General features: G+C 40.1%; 1 protein-coding gene across 3 annotated transcripts in view; it reads right to left on the minus strand.

Moving 5' to 3' along the window:
• Positions 1 to 11,136, minus strand: part of ccnd2a (cyclin D2, a) — a 126,297-nt gene extending 115,161 nt beyond the window's left edge. Inside the window, exon 1 of one of the 3 annotated variants that reach the window (XM_049722767.1) lies at positions 10,974 to 11,136. The gene's annotated coding sequence lies outside the window, so the exon portion shown is untranslated. The remainder of the gene's footprint in view (positions 1 to 10,973) is intronic. The other 2 variants (XM_049722768.1, XM_068651086.1) reach the window with 2 other exon arrangements.
• Between the last annotated feature and the right edge of the window lie 3,454 nt (positions 11,137 to 14,590).

Raw genomic sequence — 14,590 nt, forward strand, 5'->3', positions numbered from 1 at the left:
TTCCCAACAAAGGCCGTAGTTGTTCCTCCATGCTGGGTGCAGCTCCGGGGAATTCTGGATACCCCGCTGCCCGGTCATGGGCTCCTGATGCGCTTCCCAAATGCTCATATAAAGCTATACAGTGAAAACTCTACTGACAAACATATTGAGATACGAACCGGAGCCTCAAGATTTTTTTGCCTCCACTTACGAACTAAATTCGACATCCGAACCTGTGGGCGACTCTGTCAGAGCGTGTCAGGTAAAGTTGTGACGTGTGTACGCGTTTCTCTACCCTTCGCTCTGCCACTTCCTATATTCGTCCTGGCGCGCGGTAGCATATTGACATGATCATCCATAGTTTTATAGTAAATCATGTCTCCGAAGAAAGCTAGTACAAATAGCATTGGGCGTAGTCAGAAGATGGTGAAGCGTACGTAGAAATTAAGGGGAAATTAAACAGTAGATGATTCTCCCACTTGGCGGCTCGGTGGCGCACTGGGTAGCACGTCCGCCTCACAGTTAGGAGGGTGCGGGTTCGATTCCACCTCCAGCCCTCCCTGTGTGGAGTTTGCATGTTCTCCCCGGGCCCGCGTGGGTTTTCTCCGGGCACTCCGGTTTCCTCCCACATTCCAAAAACATGCTTGGTAGGCCGATTGAAGACTCCAAATTGTCCCTAGGTGTGAGTGTGAGTGCGATTGGTTGTCTGTCTCTGTGTGCCCTGCGATTGGCTGGCAACCAGTTCAGGGTGTCCCCCGCCTACTGCCCGATGATGGCTGGGATAGGGTCCAGCACGCCCGCGACCCCCGTGGGGACTAAGCGGTTCAGAAAATGGATGGTTGGATGGATGATTCTCCCACTCCCCATTCCCATCGTCCCCCAAGCACCTACTGATCACGGAACGAATTAAGTTCATAAGTTGAGGTTTTCACATTTACCGATCAATATTGGCGAGTGTTTGGGTTAGTAATGTACACTGTCACGCACACATGATTAATCCTCTATATCACACAATGTTTGGCCTATTTGTAAAGGCCTCTACAGTGTACTGCATTTCAATTGCACATTACTATTGACTCCTGCTGTGAACCCCCCCCCCCCCCCCCCCTCGCTTGTGTTCTCTTAAATATGTAGCAAGCAGCATCGAGTACGTACTCCTTCACTACAATAACAGGAAATTTTAAAAAGCCATTTACTTTAGCCAAATGCTTTACGAACATCTATATTAAGAACATTGACGTGATGAAGACATGGTGAAAATGACCTCCAAACACACTTATTGGGTCTTTTATTGTAACTGTCCTGTTAGAAACATCACTATCTTGGTTTGAGTCCCATTAATTGAAGCCAAATGCTCAAATATCATTAAGGCAAAACGTTATATATGACAACAAACTGAATCTTAACCATCTCACTTTGGTGGTCATAAAATTGAACAGAGCATCTTCCGAGGTAATTGTGGAGGTCGTAATGGCGTTTAAATCAGGCTGGGTAGTTCGAGCCTCTTGGTGGTCTGTGGTGACTTACATGCAATTTGGAGAATTGATTTGTTGCAATTAGTGCCATACGACTGCACAAATGAAGTCATTAATCTTGACATGACAAGGCGTGGGAGCAAAAGCCAACCACCCTCAGGAAAGAGATCAATTCCTGTAATTCTGAGAGGTGAAAGGTCTGACAGAAAGTTAACATGCACAACCACACATAAGTGAAGAAAACAAGCAAATTCCGTACATTAAAACCAAGGTGTATGCTGACGGAGTAAAATCCAACCAAACGAGGCTAAGTATGGCTATGGGGTCTAATCTAGGCCACAATGATGAGATCAACAAAGACGGGAGTCGTTGAGGGCATGGAAGTAGATTGAGGTAGGCCGACCTCATCAGTTTGGATAAAGAGCAAGTGAGTGAACAGGTTTGTCGCTCTGTACTTGCAGCTCCACAGAGGCAAAGACTCTGTGGTCGATAGAGTGAGTTTCAATGCACGTCGCTTGGAAATTTGGTGTGGTGAGCCGGCCTTTACCTGAAAAAGTAGTAGACTTGGCAATATAAGGCCTCTGGTGAGTACAAAAGCACTGTGATTGAATATGAGCTTTTCAAAACTTTTTGTAACAGCTATTAAAACAAACTAAAGGAAAACAAAGTGGAGAGTTCTGCTTAACTGGCTTGCCCTTGTGCATTCACTCACTGGCAAACAACAAAATCTTAATGACATTTGATTTTAACGTTCATTAAAGGTCATCTACACTGTAGGCTATTCATCAGGGAAGTTTTCTTTTCATCCAATATGCCCCGAAAAAAAAACATCCACACTCGCAAAGATATCCCTAAGCTTCCTGAGCCATCTACTACATAACACAAGGATATTCAGAGCTCAAAATAGAAGAAAAACACCAGGTAACAATATGGCTCTGTTCTTTTAGAGCAATGTTTGGATGTGCATAATACTCCTTCCTTCCTATAGTATATATGACTTAACTGAAAAGAAAGAACGATTTCTTTCCGTCTTTAAATGTGTGTGCGTGCTGCTTTCTTTCTACTGCGCTGTCTCGCTTACAAACACAAACCTAAAGCACACATTCTCATCTAATCCACATCTATCCTCCCTGAAAACACAGCGGATTGGTTTTCTACTCATGTAAACTTCCTCGTTCGGGTCAGACTTTAAGGTCACAGGGGTCATGTAGCTTGACTTCAAAGAGAATCAGGTCAAACTCTGAGCCGGTCAAGTCTCAGCTATGAGTTACAAGCCCTCAGTCACAGCATGACTTTGTTAGTGCTAAGCAATACTAATTCACTAAGTGCTGCTTGGTGGTGGGTGTGAAATGAGACAACCTTCATTGATAGTTGTTTGACTTTGTAACAGGTTGTATTAAAATGAAATGCATCATCAATAAAAATGACCATTCTCCCATCCACCCGAGTCAGGGGTGAGGTGGATTCTATGCCAGAATACTGAAGTTGGAGTTGAACTGCTCGCCAGTGAATTGTAGGGACTATTGCTCTACTGTTTTGAAATACTCTGTTAAATGGTTCAGCAATGCAAAGCAAGGAACTCCTATTTTAACGTGCAAAACCCGCATATAGTGTATCAATCAGGCCTATTCAACTGGGTAACTGTGGGTTGCAGATGACATAAAACCAGCTTGCAGATTTATTCCTTTCAAATGCAAATAAAATCCCAGCCATAAGTTGTTTTTTTTACTGTTGAGAAATCTATGACTAACTAGCATGTACCAAATTTGTGATGTAGGATTGCTACTCCTTTGCACTTTTTACCAGTGAAGTACTTTCCAACAAAATACCAGGTTCACACTTAAGGTCTTTGAGTATTGGAAAAAAAAAGTATGGTAGTATAGGGATGGGTGGGGGACAGTTTTTCAATCGAATTTAGCTCCTCAAATTGCCTCAGTACTCCAGAAACACTATGTTATACCGATAGTCATTCCTATCCATTATCAGATCTGTTCTGCCACCTAGCGGTGGAAAACGAAAAGAATTGTAGTATGAAAGGACCAAAAGGGTGGCTAAGGCTTTCTGCTAAATTATTCAAATGCTCAAGCTTGACTCTGAATAGGTAAAAGTAATGTAAACTGGATGTAATGACAATGATTCATTAAATAACATACACCTTGAAAATCCTGCTGTGTTCTCACTATGATAGGCTGCATTATTTTTCATCAATATGTGATGGATATCGTCACTATACCACAGAACACTCATGAACCAACAAAAAATATTATTATTATTATTATTATTATTATTATTATTATTATTATTATTATTATTATTATTATTATACCAGTTTAAGGTGTTTTAGTAAAAGTATCCATCAAGTCTTACACATAGTGTTTGAAATGATAAAATAATAAAAAAAAAAATATCAGTTAAATTGCATTGGAATGCAGTATTCTAACTTTTCAATTATTCCAGCTCAATATTAATACTTGCTCGTTTGACGTAGCTGTATCATATTTCACTGAAACGTTTTGGTGAAGATTTCCTTGCCACCAGAGGTCAGCATTTTACCAGTCAGTGTTTTATCATATGGACAAAACTTGCATGACATCTTGCGAGGAATAAAAAATAAACAAAATTATCAACGGCCATCACTTTTAAGACAGCAACAAATAAAACAGTGAATACTTTTCTAGTATTTGATTTACATATTACTCATTGTTTGTCACCTTCATTCCATCCACATTATATGAAATTAATTGGACAGTGTGGGCAGTAACATACTTGTATAACTCTCAGGACTTTCAAATTCCCTTGTTGAATCTCTGTGACTTCAAACACACACGCTGCAGCTTTTGAGTGACAAAATGAGCGCAAGAACAAGCATCACTGATGTTGAATGTATGTTTTGGATCTGATAACCATAAATAAAAGCAAAACAGTGCTTTGAACTCATCCAATAACAAATCAATTCAATGTATGTTTCACAAAAAATGTATTGGAGAAGTAAAATACGAATAAAACAAAATCAAGAATTGGTTCAAAAACTCAAAGGAAATGACACTAGGTACGCTGAAAATTGAAAGCAACCGTAGAGGAGATTGCCAAAGAATATGACTGAACCACATCAAAAGCAAAGCTACATAGGCACACGAGATGGTGGCAATATAATTCACCAAATCATTGTGATTTGACACTAATGTGTCATTTCCTGCAGTGTCTGGCAGAACTATGACTCCATCCATCCATCCATCCATCCATCCATCCATCCATCCATCCATCCATCCATCCATCCATCCATCCATCCATCCATCCATCCATCCATCCATCCATCCATCCATCCATCCATCCATCCATCCATCCATCCATCCATCCATCCATCCATCCATCCATCCTCTCTACCGCTTGTCCCCACGGGGGTCACGGGCGTGCTGGAGCCTATCCCAGCAGTCATCGGGCAGTAGGCGGTGGACACCCTGAACCGGTTGCCAGCCGATCGCAGGGCACACAGAGATGAACAACCATCGCACTCACACCTAGGGGCAATTTGGAGTGCTCAATCGGCCTACCAAGCATGTCTCTGGGATGTGGGAGGAAACCGGAGTGCCCGGAGAAAATCCACGTGGGCACGGGGAGAACATGCAAACTCCACACAGGGAGGGTCGGAGGTGGAATCAAACCGGCGCTCTCCTAACTGTGAAGCGGACATGCTAGCCAGTGCGGCACGGAGCCGCCCTGACTGCATTTATTTACGGAAAATAGGTCTTCAATTTGGAGCCGCCGATGGTGTAAGGTTACACAGGCCTCAATGGGTAGGGTGGGACTGATTCGCGCTCAGTGGCGTGTGATTGGTTCTATGTCTTTATGTGCGCTGGTGAACAGTTCAGGGTGTATGTAGTCTGCCTTTTGCCCGATGTCAGCTGGGATAGGCTCCAGCACCTCCCGTGACCCTGAACAGGATAAGTACTGTTGAAAATGGATGGATGGAAGTCTTCAATTTTTGTAAAATCTGACAATAAAAACTAATTTTGTTTCTCATATTAACAATATAAATTAAACACCACAGACCCACAGCACAAAGCCCATTTGTGCATTAACTGTAAGGGATTCAGGCCAAAGCCTCTTTTAAAACACAAGAGGCATTTCAGAACAGACTGGATTTGTCAAAATACATTACTTGTATATATCTACACACACCTTAAATTTCAGTCCTACAAACTAATTTATAGGGAATGTCAACCCCAAAATCTTCTTTGTAATAAAATGTTCGGTGGAGCCCAGCTAGTTACGTTAACAATTAATGTTTCGTTTATGGAATATGAACAAAACAGGCAAAATCCAGCTGGCCACTTGCTGTTGACTGAAAATGACATCACAGTTGCCAGGTCTCAGGTCACAACCAATCAAGTGACTTCTGCTGCTTAACTCATTTTCCACAAACACATTATTCATTAGAATGTCGTGTTTAGACTAGTAAGGGTGCATACAACATATTTTTATTAAGAATATTTTTGGGTTTACTTCCCTTTAAAGCCTATTGTACGCACTCTTTGATAAATGAGGCGCCTGTCATCTACATTTTGCACGAAACCAAGCAAAGCGAGACGACAAATTAGTTGCCTGCTGATATCAATGCCAGCGTCTGGTGTGACATACACAATAGATCATCAGACAGTAACAATTGCTTTCAACAAAACACAGTGGGAGATTTGAGTGTCAGGTGTTAACCCTCACCCCTCTCACCCCCGGTCCCGATGTTTGTGGAGTACCGACACACATAAACATACACAGTCTCATGGCTCTGGTACTATTTCAGTAGGCAAAAATACATGTTATTTTTAAAAAGACAAGATGCTAGCGTTTACATCTAGTCTAAAAAGAACTTAGGACATTTGCTTTTGAAGGTCAAAGTAGTCTGCCCGGCATTCACTCAAAAGAGCTTGCTACTGTCGTGTGTACCATTCAGGAAAGGAATGAATGTCATCGAAGCCCTACTATGAAAAAAAAGACGTCATGAAGCAGCAAAAACACAGAGCGCAGTCTTTGATTGGATACACAGTATACAACAACCAACGAAAAGCAACAATAGATATAGAACAACCATAAACGAAGCCGCAAAAGCACCAACAACACATTCTTGCCACATTCTTCAGTATAATTAAATAAAATGTATTAAAAATTCCAAGCAATTTTCCCATCTGTTTCCAGTAAAACTATATGAGCCTGGTCCAAAAGGCAAAATGGAAAATAAGTTACAAACAAGGAAAACAAAACAGGTAGTAGCACAACAGCGGTTGTTAATCGATTGTTCGATCCATCCATTTACGGACAACTCCCCGCCAGAGAATCATGGAGAATTGTAAATGAGGCGGCATGAGTGAATCTGATACACTGTCAACCGTTTGAATTATTACAACACCTAAGGCCACTATTTGACCAATTCTTTCATCATACACTACCTTAATCCTTAATAAACAACAAACAGGAGTTTGCACTGCACAGTCACTGTAAAGTAATTTAAAGAGCTGACACCTCTAAAACTGAAATCCTGTGTCAACCCTCTGCCTAAAACTCACAATAAAGGAATTTTTATTAGGGTTGGCCCTGTAAAAGCTATTTGCTCCATATAGCACTAGGATGAAGATTTTAATTAAATGTTCTTGATCTACAGCAGAAGAATTGGATCAGTCAATTAAATGATTCATTTTTATGTTGTTTGAAATGATAATAGCAGCAATACAATTAAGAATAGCATATCCCCACCAAATTAAATATTAAGTGATTTATTAAAACAAAAGAAACACTGTGCAATATGTTAGACTAATATACAGACATTCCGGCCGTAATCTAGCATGCAGCTTAAATTGGGTACACACAAAATCATCTATAAGGTCTTAACCAATTTTTCAAAATCAAGAAACACCCTGCCAGCGCTCCAATTTTTTTTTATTTTTTTTACAAGGAGCCTGGAAATTAACTGGCTGCACAGGCATGAGTTGATGAAGGATTTTCTTGCATTCTCTAAAATTTCAGAAGCAAAATTCTACCTCTTACCATTACACTCAGGAGCCCTGTGCTACATTAAACTGAAAAAGAAAAAAAAAAATCAAATGAGCTTTGATGCTCTTATATGATGGGTGTACTAGACTTGAAGCAATATGCACTAGGGATGCAACGTTGGTGTAAATGTTGCAATTCTGTATTTTGGTTTAGTCGCAATAATTTGGTGGGAAGTCACGCATCAGGCACTGCCAGTTTATTGAGTAGGGCAGCTCACTGAGGAGTACAGTGATCCCTTGCCACTTCACGCTTCACTTATTGCGGATTCGCGGGTTTATAAGCGACGGGAGAACGGCGTTTGAATATATGCTGATAGCACAAGTCATGCCTGTGAGTAATGTGGTGACTCAGGACTAGCGCAGGAGACTGAGGGCAGCCGGCTGCGCCCGAGGTAAAAGCACCAACCGGGGCACAGGAGTCGGGACACTTGACATCACATCTTTTATTTCCTGTAAAGGTACAATATACTTCAAAATAACCTGCAACTCACCCATCCTCTCTAGTGGCCAACAAGAAACATTACGTCGGTGGGAAGATAAAGTTTTAGCGCATCTCTTTTTTTTCTTTACACTCTGTTGCAGAAAGCAGGGAAGAAAAGTGAGATCCACCCACACCCTCTTGACCCAATATGACCCAACTAAGTACTTATGGTTACATCATCAAACCTATTGGCTCTTTTGTACCTGACAAATAAAATGCTGAGTAACATGCAGTGATGCCTGTAAAACATGTGATTCTAATAAATCAATGTTTTACATTAAGAATTAATGGAACATGTTACTATATTAAAACTGACAACAACCAGCTCACAGAAACCTACCTGCCACAAATTTCTTTCAAGTAGTCGTGTTAACTGCCTCTTGGGTGCAACAATGACTTTTGACAACACTTGAATAAGAATAGCGTATTTTTCAATCCCTCACACATGCACATGGAACAATATGAATAACTAAGAACATTTAAAAATACAGGCGAAGACCCCATTCCTAGATGAAGACAGCAAAAAAAAGTACTTTATACGGCACATCAAACGAGGTAATTGTGGTGTTTATAGCTTGAACTGAAGCATTCTGTGACTTCTCAACTTGCATTCTCATCTGGGAGAGTGACAGCCCGTAGGCGCCACGTCACATCTTTTTTTTTAATACACAAGAATTAAAAGATGCTAGATGTCAATGACTGTACCCATATTAAAGGCCACACATTTGCAGTAAAACTGCATTGTGGATTTATAGTTTTTATTGATTATTTTGACACAGCCGTCAACTGAAAATCCACATTTTCAAAACAGTTAATAGCTAGAGAGATGCCACAGTGGTCAAAATGACACATTTTGTTTGCAAAAGGCAATCAATACCTGTGCCAAAACATTTAAAATACGGAACAAAAGCAAATTTTGCCTTCATACAACTCAACTTTGACAAGTGGTATGAGCACCTCCAATCAATCATTCCACAATGGACAACAAAATACAAAATATACAGCACTCATGTGAATCAGTGCACTATTGCCTGTCATTGCAACCTATGACTGAACGTAGCTTACATGCCAGTGCCGTTTGTATTCAAATTTGGACTCATGCAAAAAATCAGATATGCTTTGATGCAAATTTTATTGATTACATTCTTTTTGTTCAGACTATGGCTGATAAATCAAATATTCACACAGAATATATGGAAATAGAAATAAAATCTATTATTGTGTGAGAAATTAGGAAAATAAAAAACAGACATTTAGTATAAAACAAAACTCTATATTGCGCTATATTATAGTCGCATAAATGAGCCCTTCCAGCTATACCTCCATCTTGCACACAAACACCTCTCCCTCTCACGCCTCTACCTCTTACTCTCACTCCACCTTTCATCTGCCTTAGACTTTACGATCCATGCATGCAAAGAACAACACAGGTCTGAAGACCGACTGCAAATTGAAAAATGTTGTAAAGAAGTGTCAGGCAGGTGCTTTTGGTGATTGCATACTGATCAGGGAGTTTCTAAGAGCTTGGAGGTTTATGTTCTGTAAGCACAGCTAAAACAATGGCGTTTGGACTTCTTGAATAACATTTGTGTTTTGCAAGTGTGGCAAAACTGTGTCAATCCAATGAGAATGTGTTAACACATTTGCATGAAGTGTCTTCTGCCCTGCTGAAATTGGGACAATGAAGACTGAGAGGTTTCCAGGTTCTTCAAACAGGTCAAAACAATCAATAAAAACTAACTTGACCTACCCAAAACACAACAACCCTGTCTGATGCTCTGACAGGAAACAGTGACGTCAGTGCACTTGTTTATCTGCAGGGGTAACTCAACGGAAAATAAACTTCCATCTCAGTGTGAGGCATTTTAATTTCTCTTATATGACACACAAGCAAAGGCTTTTACACATTTTTTTTTATAGCAATAGGCGAAAAAAATCACCAGAGAGCGAGCGAGAGAGCGAGCGAGAGAGAGAGAGAGAGAGAGAGAGAGAGAGAGAGAGAGAGAGAGAGAGAGAGAGAGAGAGAGAGAGAGATGTTTATTCTGTCATAAACCTGATTCCATAATGTATCAGTTGCTATCGCAAGTTGATGACTTAATTCCTTATATTAATTTACGAAACGGCACGCCTCCGGTATTAGCGGGCGAGTGACGTCTCGCAATGGATCCAAATAGGGCTAATGATAGATTTCAGTCTGACTTGTTTTACTGAAAAATTGTGAAATTCACAATAGTACAACCTGAGGGCATTGCACTTTGGGACTTTCACTTTGCTCGATCAACACACCTAATCATGGAACTATCATTTCTCTTCAATCATCCATAGTCCTTGCAAAGCAGAATCAGTTGTCAAAGCATCTGAATCCCTGCCAAAGCTCAAAGCTGACAGGAAGCTTTTCTTCCTCAGCCCCTCCTTATTTGTATAGTCGTGCCAAGGGGATCTCACAACATGCACGTTGATGTTCAGCAGCTTGAATTTTACCCACATCCGTTTCAAGTGAAAACGTATGTCGACTGCAGCAGGTTGCTCAAATTAATACCGAAACTGAGGCGTGGATTCACGTTGCGCAAACTGTGCCAACGCGTAAAAAATCACGCCGTATACAACATACTTGCTGGCTTTTTCCACGCTCGTAGTACTTTGCATACTAGTAGGACATGTCATGCGGTAAAAATGTGTAGTACGACAACTTCTAGTATCAAGTAACAAGTATCGCGCCAATATCAATTGGTGCAAATTAAGGTTTGCCTAATTACTAAAGTAGTTTTCCAACGAGTAGCTACTATATCAAAGTTGTCCCACGAGTATACTGCACAGAAATGTCAGACAGCAGTGGGAGGAAAATGTTACTTTGTGTCAGATGTTTGCAGCAGCTTTGCGCCACTTTACTAAATCAGAAGAAAACAAGCGCACGTACGCGCACACGGTAAATGCAAGCCCAAACGTGGAAATACGTAAGTAAGTGTGACGTCGTCTAAAAAAACGGAGTTAACTCACCTGCCTTTTGTTGTTTGGTCACTCACGCTTTACATCTACTTCCTTTCTTCCTCTAAAAGCAAACTTCCATCCAGTTTTGAACCAACGTGTCAGGCTTGTTTACAACTTTTCAGCGTGAATTGCAATTGGTCTGAAATGAGTTTCATCCACGCCCCAAAAATCGGTCACTGGGCCGGGTCTCAATCCTAAGATCCTCCCTCTTCTCATCTTTCACTGGAGAATTCGGAAGGAAGCAGTCAATGAGAAGCGGATCTAAACTACTGCACGTCACTTTTGACGCCCGTTTGGCATCAAAGTACGGATTGCACATACTAGTAAATAATACATTAATGATGAGCTTTCTTTTATTAGAAATGATTGAGTTATTAAAATAAATTATTAAAGCTGATTAAATAATAATTTCCCGAATGGCAAAGCAAACACTGTTATTACATCTCTTACATTTCAACACATTTACTTTTTGTTTACTGTTTGTGTCATTTGCAGCAATAATTTCAGTGAGATAAAACGTTGAGGTCGATGTTTGGAGGAAAAATGTTCAGAACTTTCTTGTTTGAATTGCAATGAAGAAAAGGCTTATCCCCTCCATAACATCCTAAATATTGGAACGATAGTTTATGAATTTTCAGAGGTTGAAGTGGGCATGACTACAGATGCTCATACGAATTTTGCTGACAACTGGTCATAGTTGATTTGAGCATGTTAAGCCTTTTTTAGACTTCCATAGAAGCGCGCCCGTGGCGACATTGCGAAATATGCCCCCCAACCCCCCAAGTGCTTACTTTTGGGTATGTTCCAATTTTTCAAGGAATTTCTTCCAGATTTATCCCCGTCCTCTGTCGGGAACATATACTGATGTTTATAAACGATTTCTGAATTTTTTTTGTGGACCCCCCCCCGAGATATCCCTGGCAACCCCCATGGCCCCTCCAATGAATAAATCCTGGCTCTGCAAGTGGCCCCATACAGCAGTAAGTGGACATGTGTGTTGAAAGGAAAATCATTTGCAATCATTGAGCTAAAAGTTTAATGCACTTCAGAAAAAAAAATTCTGTATGTTTATTTTGTTTCAGATTAAAAAGACACTATTGGCAAAGGTTTCATTAGAGAATTGCTGTGCTAATCATGTTACCCTGTAACTGGGCATGTTTTTTTTTCTTTTTTCTCTTTCCTTTTTCTTTCTTTCTTATTTTTGTATTGCTTCAGAACTTTTACTCTGTCTGGACTAAAACTCAAACGGTCACATTCTGAGTCTCTACAATCACTATGAGTGGTGCTGTTTACGATCTCACTATTGGTGTGACTGATTACACTTCTCTAATAGGCCATCACCGTGGCTGTCTCTCAGTTGGATGCCTTGTCTCGAGTCATTTGGCTGTTGGGTCCAATTGTCAGTTCTGATTACTCCGTTTATGTTAGCTATAGTGATTGACGTTATTATCACCTATCAAGGAAATTGTGGTTGTCATTATTATCACCTTGCCCATCAGGGAGAGAGTAGTAGCGAGAAATTGTAATTGCCTTCTCAGTAACATGTCTTTCTGGCCGCTCCGAAGTTTGTGTTGTGAAATAAAATATCATTAGCTGGATAACCTTTGGATCTTTCTGGCTTTGGAGGATGAGGGGTCGCTTGCAGTGATGAATCTATGGTTTACAATTCCCTTTATGCTTTAGAGCACAACCAATCGTTATTTTGAACTGAGGAGCGAGAATATTTTGAACCTTATGCTGTACAGTAATTCAGCTCTGTTCATGCAGTGCTTGAAGGCTTAACGGTACTTTTGTGACACCACTGGCTAGATCAACGGCAAATTTGAGATTAAAATTCACCAGCCCTTCCAAGAAAGTTCTCTTACCAAAAATCACTTTGCTATGGTGATTCCGCTGCTCTCTGGACTCATAAAATGGGTCACACAACTACAGCCCTTCTTTCTGGTTGCTCTGGTGTGCATTTAGAAGAAATTGCCTCAGATAAGGTTTATATGAGCAAAACAGCTGAGAGGACTCAACCTCCATTGAAAGCCCAGGTCAACATCTACAATGGAGACTTCTTGTTTTTGGTGACACTTGATTTTGGCACTTGATCAGTCCAAATCAAAATTCCACTAAAATTAGAGGTGTCAAATCCAAGTCCAGAAAGTAAAAAGCCTTGCAGTTTGGCTTTAGCCACAAGTGCTTCCAATCAACTGGCATGTAGACAAGCCAATTTATTAGAACCAATATTTGATTAGAATAGAATATTTGATTAGAAGCAATAGTTAGTTTGGCTGTTTGGTTTTAGCCCCTGGTGCTTCTAATCAAGCATCTTCGTTTTCGTAAATGAAGGGCACACAAATACGCACTTGTACTCAGTCACACTTTCTGACAATTTACAGTAAATCCCTCAATGTAGCAGCCCACTTATCGTCTCTACGCATGAGCTCTACTTCAAATCGTTGTTTCGGGGAAAAACATGACAATTTGGAACTGCTCTGCCACACTATACATTATCCATCCATTCAATTACATGTGCTAATGTCACATCATCAGGCTTCTTTACATCTGTTTGAGCTCAGAAGAATTGACCTACGTGCATGCTCCGTGCACGGCATGGTTGTACTCATTAAACTGACAGCAGGGCCATATCTCCTGGCAGCATAGCCATGTCGAAATTGCTCGTTAACCATTGGCCGTAATCCTGTAGTCCACTCTCCACTATGCCAGATATTGGCATGAAAAGAGAGACTCTGAAATTGCATCCATTTAATCAGAAATGCCTTTCTTGTCTGCTTGTTTTGCCTGCCAAATCACTGACAAACTGCTGGGTCTTACAGGGTCGAGGTTTCATTGAAACAGCAAGTGATCGATACTTTGATATCATTAGGTTGGACGCAATCATTAACACTTCAATGCTACTAGGATCATGGAAAGCGGAAATTGTTTTTGGCTGCACATGGTACAAGTGGCACTTTTCGCCTCCATTTTAATTTAGGGTTTTGAATCCTGGGCTCCAGCCTTCCTGGGTGGGGTTTTGATAAAAATAAAAATAAATAATCATAGTTTCATAAAAAGCAGTCTTTGAATGGCCTAAAAAACCCAAATTATTTTAAAGCCCTGTATGTAGGTATGGTACCAAGTGAAAGACCTTTGGTTGTTTTTCTTCATCCAGCTGGTTCCATCTTGAAGTAATGTCAACCAATGACAACCAAAATTTTATAGCGTATGTCCATGCAGCCTATTGTGAAAAATGGAAATAACCCACATTTGTCCAGAAGCTGAAACACTCAACCTACCCTAGAAAATTGGTCATAATTACAGTATTCATAGTAAGAAAACTGTTTTAGAAAAATCAAAATGTCAATGAAAAAGAGTTTGGCCATAATTTAGTACGTCTTCTTATGCTGTGTTTCAATATATTCTTACACTCTGTGCAATTCGTAACCTTGAAATCGGGCTAAACTACTGTATTTTCCACACCATAAGGCATTTCGGGTCAAATGGTGCATATATATATATATATATATATATATATATATATATATATATATATATATATATATATATATATATATATACATATATATGCATAATTTCAATGTGTGGAATTAAAGTAATAATTTCAATGTGTGGAATTAAAA

The sequence above is a fragment of the Syngnathus scovelli genome, chromosome 6, assembly GCF_024217435.2.
Source record: "Syngnathus scovelli strain Florida chromosome 6, RoL_Ssco_1.2, whole genome shotgun sequence".
In the NCBI taxonomy this organism is placed as follows: Eukaryota; Metazoa; Chordata; class Actinopteri; order Syngnathiformes; family Syngnathidae; genus Syngnathus; species Syngnathus scovelli.